This window comes from Acomys minous (assembly GCF_964271855.1).
Source record: "Acomys minous genome assembly, chromosome: 18".
In the NCBI taxonomy this organism is placed as follows: domain Eukaryota; kingdom Metazoa; phylum Chordata; class Mammalia; order Rodentia; family Muridae; genus Acomys; species Acomys minous.
The window spans coordinates 26,633,020-26,641,384 of record NC_140501.1 but is presented as its reverse complement, the minus strand read 5'-3'; the positions used below and the strand labels follow the sequence as shown (position 1 = coordinate 26,641,384).

The 8,365-nt window shown below is 31.3% G+C and overlaps 1 pseudogene across 1 annotated transcript; it reads left to right on the top strand.

Annotated features, from left to right (window-relative positions):
- The first annotated feature begins 7,500 nt into the window (after window positions 1-7,500).
- LOC311589552 (small ribosomal subunit protein eS24-like) lies at window positions 7,501-8,022 on the top strand (annotated as a pseudogene). The gene has a single exon. The product of its transcript is annotated as a small ribosomal subunit protein eS24-like (transcript).
- Window positions 8,023-8,365: the final 343 nt, after the last annotated feature.

Sequence of the window (8,365 nt, the reverse complement as noted above, 5' to 3'; positions counted from 1 at the left end):
CAGGGATTTTTACTATTGTTACTTTCAAACACATGAAACTTGTGGTTACTTTAAATTAGTACAATACTTCATTTCATAAAGTTGTGACTATCTTCTGATATTTCAGTAACTGAAGATAATTTTATGACTTTATTCAAGGTTCATGAGACGATAATGTTTTTGAACAAAATGTGGTTTGTTTGGGCAGATGGAATAAGGACTTTTGAGTATTTTTGCCTAAATTATTAAATTCTGTTTTTCCAATAAATTATCTCTTAATTTATTAGAATTTATTAACATTTTTGCATGATAGGAATGAAAGCTGATGCTTTGAGAACACTATGCAATTGTTTAAGACTGGTATATGTTCCAGTCCAGATTTTCTGTTTTTAAAATAAAAAGAATTTTATTTTATAATTAAGAAATATATAAACCTCTGAACATTGCTAAATAATTTAATTTGATAAATTTAACTAATTTAATAAAAATTTGGAAATATAAGTATTTTTTTATTCTTTATGTACAGCATTTCTTAATGTCAATTCAATAATAATGTTTAATGATTCTTATGAAATGTTCTGACTATGCCAGTTGTAAAGGCAAAGAAAGCTCAGGATTAAATTATGTAATCAAAACATCTTGACAAATGCTGAATAAAAATAAATTATCTGATTTCAGAAAAAAAAAGAAATGTTGTATCACTGATGGACCCTTAATCTAGGCAGTGAATAAATTATATGTCTACTCCAGAAAATCTAACACATTGTGGTTATAATGCAAAAAAACCACATCAATTTAGGTTCTAATACTTCATTTTTTACTATTTATGAATGAAGTTATATAAGTTCTTAAATCTTGATAGGCATATAAAACCATAGGTTCTATGTAATTTTATATACATGTAAATAAAAAGCTAAGAATATCACTTTGTATGTCCATATCTATGTTGTATATATACCTTTAGTTAACTGGTTGTTGCAAAGCTACTAAGAAAACCTATAAATATATCTTAATAAATAAATATGAATATTTTCTAAATGATTTGGATGTCCTTGAAGTAAAGAAGTATTCTTTAGTAATTATGCACCTTCAAAGCAAGAATAAACAGAAGGTACCAAAGGTACTTTTACTTTTTCATATTGAGGTAGAGTTAAGAGAATCTTTAGAAATCATTGAAATAAAAGCAAAAACATAAAAAATTAAAATAAAACAAAAACATTAATAATAATAATAATAATAATAATAATAATAATAATAATAATAAATAATCAATGAAACCAAGTTTATTCTTAAGGAAAGGAACAAGTTAGAATATAGTTTAATTAACAAAAAGGCTGGGAGAATATATTCAAGCTAACAAAATCAGAACTGAAAGTAGAGACATAACAGACACTAAGGAGTACAGAGAATCATAAGGACATTCAATACAAATTTATAGTTCACAATAGGAGAACATATAAAAGAAATGGCAACTTTTCTTAACTGCTACTTACCAAAGTCAAAGCAAAATCAGATAGGAAATTTACACAGACCTACAGGCAATAGAAACAACCATTAAAATTCTCTCCATAAAAAAAAAAAAAAACCCTGGGCGAGATGATTTTAGAACAGAGTTTCTTCAGATTTTCAAAGAAGAAATAATGACAATATACCTCACAAATTCCTCCACAAAATAGAAACCAACAGTGATACAGGAAGAATATTGCACAATACATTTTATCGTGCCACAGTTACTCTGATACTCAATACACATTGACACAACAAAGAAAGGCATGTACCGAGCAATTTTCCATATGATGTATGTGCAAATATTCTCAATAAAATACTTGTAAACAAAATCCAAGTGCATAGTAAAAAACATTTTCACAATCAAATAGGCTTTATCAGAGAGATACAGGGATGGTAAAATATATCAAACTCAATAAATATAATCCACAGTATAAACACACTTAAAAACAAAAACTAGATAATTATTCCATTAGAAGTAGAAAAGATCTTCACTAAAATCCAAAACTACTTCATGATAAAGTTCATCTTGAGGTCAGGTATACAAGGGAAATACCTCAACCATAATAAAGCTTCATTCACAGGAAGTCCATGACCAACATGAACTTAAAAGATAGAAACTCAAGCAATCCCACCAAAATTTTTCATACTACTTAATAGAGTACTTGATGTCTTAGTTTGTCAATAAGATAACTGAAGGAAAACAAAGACATGAAATGGAAAAGAAGACTGCAACATATCTTTTTGGAGACAATCTACTAATATACATAACTAACCTGAAAACTCCCACAAAGAAATTTCTACAATTGAGAAACAGTGTCAGTAACACAGCTAGATAGAAAATTAACTTTCAAAAGAATCAGTAGTCTTCCTATATGAAAATGACAAATGGATCAAGAAAGAAATGAGTGAAACAACACTTATCACAATATCCACAAATGATTTAAAATATCTCAGGGTAATTTTTTCCATGCAAGTGAAATATTTGTTTTATAAAATCTTTTTAGAAAGAAGTTAAAGAAGATAGCAAAAGTTCTCTCATACTCTTGAATAGGTGGTATTAATATAATAAAAATAGCCATCCTACCAAAGGCTATCTACAAGTTTAATGTAATCTTACTGAAAATCCCATCATAGTTCTTCACAGATCGTCACTGGAAATTTTTCTGCTTTGTAGAGAAATACAATTAAACTCAGGATACCTAAGATAATCCTGAGTAATAAAAAACTGTTGGAAGTGTCACCTAATCTGACCTCGAATTGTACTATAAAGCTACAGTATTAATAAAAAAGCATGGAATTATCACAAAAACTGACATGTTAAATATAATATGACTGAATATGCATATTTAAACCAAACACTATGGAAACTGGTTTTTTAAAATAAAGTCAGGAATATACATTGGAATAAAGACAACATACATATATCTATTGACCTACATAAAGGTAAACTCCAAATAGATCAAAGACTTCATCATGAAAGAACATTCCACACAATACAAGAGAATATGGTGAATAACCCTGGTTTGTAGGCACAGAAGACTTTTTGCACAGAACACCATTAGTACAGGAACTGAGATCAGCAATGAATCTGACAAGCTTCTATCAGGGAAATGACATCATCATTCAGACAAAGCAGCATCTTACAGAATGGGAAACGATATTTAAGGCTAATATTCAAATTTTAAAAACACAGAAAAACTAGATATCAAGAAAACAAATAATCATTCTAAAAATGGGGGGTACAGATTTAAACATGGAATTCTCAAAGAGAAAATGCAAACAGCTCATGAGAAACACTTAAAGAAATGTCACATTATTCATCATCAATGAAATGCAAATCAAAACTACATTGAGATTTTATATCACATCAGTCAGAATGGCAAAGGTCATTAAAATAACATAGAACATTAGATGTGAAGAATTTGGAGTAAAGGAAAGAATCAACCATTGTTGGGGTGAGTGCAAACTCATGCAACCACTATGGCAATAAGTGTGTTAGTTGCTCAGAAAGGTGGAAATCAATATTCTTCAATATCCAGCTATACACCTTTTGGTCATATATCAAAGTAATACTTCATCCTACCACAAGAACATTTGTTCATCCATGTTCATTGTTGTTATAGTCACATACTTCCAAGAGATAAATACACACTAAACATTAAGTCTTTTCCTTACAATGGTCTCCTATCTGCAGGATATGCTAAGGCAATGGTGGCACAAAGCTTGTGGGAGTATCCAGTTAATATCTGACTTCACATTAGGCTCATTCCACAAGTTGAAGCCCATACTTAACAATGAGTTCTAAAGCACACACGCTGGCTCATACACACAGTACAAACCTCAATAAGCAAATACAAAATAAAAGAGACATCACATATTGTCTCCTGTGATCTTGTAAACACGTTACACAATTACTCTCATGTTAAATCTCAGATAAACTTATTGAGGTTGCATTACTATTTTCATAGTGAACTCAAATTGTTAATTAGAGTGTTACAAATGACATTAACCTGTAATAAGCAGAGAAGCATCACTAGAATTATAACAGTACAAATATTATTAACTAAGATAATATGGAACACATACCACTCAATTGAAACCTTGAAAGAAGTTATGATAAGCCATTATAAGAAGCTATTTCCTGGATTCTGTGACATGATTGCTGAGTCTGTTTTATATTAACAGACTTGATTTGAAGAGTACCTTCTGTGATTGTCCTCATCTCTCCTGTCTTTTCTTAGATGGGAAAGACAGACGAGAAGCCATTATCAAAAATTATTCAATCTACTATGCAAACTATTTTGAGATATTAGAGATGATGATTTGCAGAAGTTATATTTTTCTCTGTAGGTGACAGATGAGAAAATTATCCTTCCTGTTGAAAGAACTCAAAGACAGAATGTAGAAGCAAAGACTAGAGTTGGATAAAAATTAATCAAAGGAGATGGTGACATCTGGCTCTGACTCTAAGTAAGAGAAATGAAAATAAAAATTATTGTTTTATATAAAACTTCATTTAACTTTCCAACAAATTGAGAGACACAATACATGATTACAGAGATTTTTAAAGAATATTTGAAGCATAAGTATCTCTTACCTCAGAATCTATTGCTAAGAAAAAGAAAATAAAAAACTGGGGCAATCACTTTTATCAGTGCATTGGTAGTAGGAAATCACTATCTTTTTGGAAATGGGGGTAATGAAGATGCAGAAACCTACGTGTCAAGTCAGAAAGAATTAACATTGAATGGCACTCAGCATCAGAAACACTGATACTATTCTTTGACTATCTAAAATGTTTAGAAGTTAACAGACATGAGCATGACATTAACTTCAAAACAGGAGAGAAAGTTCCTCTTTAGATAAGGAGAAAACAGCTGCAGAATAGACAGTTACACACTCCCTGTTATTTCACCAGAGTGGATTACAGGAAGTCAGGAGGTAATGATCTTCAATTTGTTTATAAAATGAAGAATGAGGTTTTCTGTTTTTATGAGACATGGTCTTCTGTTTAAAAAAAAAACAAGTCAAAATAAACAAGTGCATGAATGTGAACATAGAAGCAATCCTGAAACTGAGAACATATAGAGCAATTAATGGTAAACTTGAAGGAATATATTATGAATCTTAGAACCATCAAAGCAAATGCCAGCTTGTCCTGGCACTGGCTACTTGAGGTGGAAGTTATTTCCTAAAGGCAGAATTTATTTGTTTTGATTTGATTAAGCAATAGATATATACAAAGAGACATTTATGTGTCAAAATATTTTCATTCCATTGTTCTGAAATCACCCTATATAATGATTTATAAATTGCAAATATAAGCCTTTATTCTCTTGAACAAAATTCAAGAGGATATCATATCTTAAAATCATAATTTCCTCCTAAAATTTAGTATGTTGGACCTAATTTAAGCTGCATCTTCCTTTGAACAAGCTCTTAGGTATGAAGAGATTTCGTTTCCTGCTGTCGTTTTGGAGTAGGTAGGGAGCTGCATTAATTTAAGAGCAGATCTTTTTGTTCTCTCCATTTCATGCTCCACATCCAAACCTTAACCTGTGGAGTACAACAATTTTTCCCTCCCTGAGAATGTGCTTTCCTATAATACAGAAAGAAAATGAAAAAAAGAAATTCAAAGTGTCCAGCTGTTTAAAAGCCACAAAGAAGCAATTTGCTTTAGCTCTGAATGTATGTGTTGTCCTTGAGTGAAGATTAGGGCAATTAATTTTGGTTGTTTCCTTACCTGAAAAATCAATCAAGCAGTGATGATATCATCATGTCTATCAAAGGTTTTAAAGAAAACACAGTAAACAAGACTTAATTACCTCACTCACTACACAGGGGTTCACTCTAGGAACCTAAAGTATAAGGCAGATTAATTTTCCTCTTCTTATTTTGCTTTCCTTGTAGAGATTGCTATAGCAACAGTTCTAAAAAATATGTGAGACCAACATCTGCAGACTTTTAAGGCAAATAGTTGCTACACTGCATTGCCAGTTTATGGTACTAAATAATCAATAGCCATCTCAAATGCTCAAGGATCAGCTCCAGAAATGGTGCAGTTTAGTGAGTATTTAATACATCTTATTCTTTTAAAAGGATAAAATCTTTGAAAATTGAATTGTGTTTATGTACATTATGCAAGTGGTTGCTAGGCAGAGTTTCTACAGGGTAGAGTAAAAAGAATGCAACCTGCTCTATAACACTAATTAAATGTAGCTGTAGGATTATTTGTGCAACGTATTTTCCCCTTAAAAAAAGCCAACTCCAGAAAAAAAAGTCATTTAGTGTACATGTAATATGTATGTATGTATGTATGTATAAATGTATATATGCATTTGCCTTTTATCATATTTATTTACGTAATACAAACATTTATTAATAAAATGTGATATACTTAATTTTATATCATTTTGATCATACTTAAAGGAGATTTTCGCTTCAAGAGTAATTCTATGATTAATGTATGTGAAGATGAAAATAGTTTAGTCATATTTTATGTAACATTATATATATACATATTTAACAGTATTTATTTCTAATTGTTGAGATTTAAAAACATTATACAACTATCCTAAAATTAAGCTACACCCAAACCCCTAAAATAATATATTTCATTATCATTCACATAATATTTTTAATATTTTAGATAAATGTCCTCTATATTGATAAGTTTTAGAAAAATTCTTTTTGTTGTTGTTGTTTTGAGATAGGGTTTCTCTGTAGCCCTGCCTTTATGTAACTCCTTGGCCATGAACAGTATTTGCCAACACTGCCCAGCAAAGAATCCAATTTTGTAACAATTATTTTGTCTATACTAGTGGGCAAAATATTTTTAAAACCAAGTCTTTGATAGTGATAAGAGTTTACATCCTAATGGAAACTCTAACTTAAATAAATGGCAGCATGTACAGATAACATTAATAAGAATACACAAGAGTTTTTGATGAGGTGTTACATGACAAATCAAATTTTGAAATGTTTGCATTGAATGAACTTGTTACCTATAGTCATGTCTGTCCTTGATTGCCATTGGAACATCTTTATACACCTTCTTTTCTCATACAGGATATATAATTGCTTCCTTCTTTTCTTCCTTCTCCCTGATTCAATTTTTATTCCCATTTTTCTATCTTTATTCCCTCACACTCTTCTGCATACTCCTCTTGCTCTCCTTTTCTCTTTCTCTCTTCCTTCTTCCCTCCTTTCCTTTTTTGTTTCTTGTGATCCTGCAAAACAATGCAACTAAGAAACATCTCACCTTTACTACCCTAAGAATCTCTATTGAAATCTTCTCTGGGTATCATACTTGTTCTATTAACTTTATAAAGCAACATTTCCACAGCATAGCAATCATATTATTTAAGTAAAATTTATATCACCTCTTTAGTTCTAAGCAGCTCCGATTGAGCCTTGACAATAAGAATTATTTGACAACAATTGTCATCAAATGGTTCTATGTTTGCCCTTAAGAAAAATCATAGGGTCTGCAGCTCAGGCACCGTAGTCGTCATGAATGACACAATGATGTTCTCTACCAGGAAGTCCGTGACAAAATGCCATCTTCAGAAGAAACAGATGGTCATGGACGTCCTTCACCCTGGGAAAGCAATAGTCCCAAGGACAGAAATTCAGGAAAAGTTGGGCAAAAAGTACAAAACCACACCAAATGTCATCTTTGTATTTGGATTCAGAACGCATTTTGGTGGTGGCAAGATGACCAGCTTTGGCATGATCTATGATTCTTTAGATTATGCAAAGAAGAATGAGCCTAAACACCGACTTGCAAGACATGGCCTGTATGAGAAGAAAAAGACCTCTTGAAAACAGCAAAAGGAATGCAAGTACAGAATGAAGAAGGTCAGGGGACTGTAAAGGGCAACGTTGCTGCTGTCAATAAGCCATAGGACTAGATCTGCAGTGACTTGATCTGCTGTGATGTGCACATTTCTAAGAGGACAAACAAACTAAAAAGCTTTAAAAAACAACACACAAACAAAAGGAAAACAAACAAACAAAAAGAAAGAAAGAAAAATCAGAGGTATGAATGAGATTACCTATCTGGATACATTTGGTGTTAGTGACTACTATATTTATCATCATCATTATCATCTTCATCATCACCATTATCACCATCATCAAAAAACCAGTGAGGAATAACTGCATCATGTTAAATCTTATGAATTGGTAATAATGACATTGTTTGAGGGAAAACCCTCATCTATTAGACAAATCTCCTATATTGACAAATTGCAGAAAAAGGAATTTCATACAGCCACTCAGAACAATCCAGAAACCTGGAAATTTTGATAATCATTGTTTAGTAACATGAGTCAATACTCTACCTGACTAAAGTGGTGTGACTAGGTTGTACACT